Below are 1,143 nucleotides of genomic sequence, written 5' to 3'. Positions count from 1 at the left end.
TAGCCAGGAGTGGTGGCGGGAGCCTGTAGTCCCAGCTACTCCGGAGGCTGAGGCAGGAGAATGGCGTGAACCCAAAGGCAGAGCTTGCAGTGAGCCGAGATCGCGCCACTGCACTCCAGTCTCGGCAACAGAGCGAGACTCTGTCTCAAAAAAAAAAAGAACGAAAACTTACCCAGTGATGATGTGAACAAGCCGGCACCAGATGGGAAAGCGGCTGAGCCCAGGTTGCCCTACCCCATTCACCTGCGACGGCACCAGTAGGTCCCCAAGGGCAGAGGGGAGCTTCATACGCCAGTCATCTTCCACGATTCTCAAAGACCGCGGACCCCCATCCCACAGTAACAATCTTAGGCTCCCCCAGATGCCGCAGTAACTATCTCAGGAAAGTCCGTTATGCAGCACCGCCTGTGGCGACCGAGAAGACCTTGGCATCTCCCTCAGTCTCCTGGAACACTGTGTTGGGCTCTCCAGCCGGATCTTGTCCCTCACACGCGACAACCAAGCTCAGGGGACGATATCAGAGTGATCACCAAGTGGGGCCCGACCACCGGTGCGACTGCGCCAGACCTGGACTTTCCCCTACCCCACCAGATGCCACCTGATCAAGGTCTCACTCCAACCTGTATCTCGGCCCAAAGCAGTCAGAGGGTAGCCTGCTGGGCCCGGGCCACCCTCCACGGATTTCCTGAATGGCTAGGGCTGATTCCCAGCCTCTACAGGCGGGCTTAGAAAAATTTGGGAGAGTCCAGCTGGGTGCAGTGGCTCATGCCTGTAATCCCAGCACTTTGGGAGGCTGAGGCAGGTGGATCGCCTGAGGTCGGGAGGTCGGGAGTTCCAGACCAGGCTGACCAACATGGAGAAACACCGTCTATACTACAAATTCAAAATTAGCCCGGTGTGGTGGTACATGCCTGTAATCCCAGCTACTAGGGAGGCTGAGGTAGGAGAATCGCTTGAACCTGGAAGGCAGACATTGCGGTGAGCTGAGATCATGCCATTGCACTCTAGCCTGGGCAAAAGGAGCAAAACTCCGTCTCAAAAAAAAAAAAAAGAAAAATTTGGGAGAGGCTGGGCATGGCAGCTCAAGCAAGTCATCCCAGCACTTTGGGAGGCTGAGGCGGGAGGATCACTTTAGTCCAGGAT

Source organism: Mandrillus leucophaeus, unplaced genomic scaffold (genome assembly GCF_000951045.1).
Source record: "Mandrillus leucophaeus isolate KB7577 unplaced genomic scaffold, Mleu.le_1.0 Scaffold463, whole genome shotgun sequence".
Taxonomy (NCBI): Eukaryota; Metazoa; Chordata; class Mammalia; order Primates; family Cercopithecidae; genus Mandrillus; species Mandrillus leucophaeus.
Note: the sequence above shows the minus strand (reverse complement) of the source record.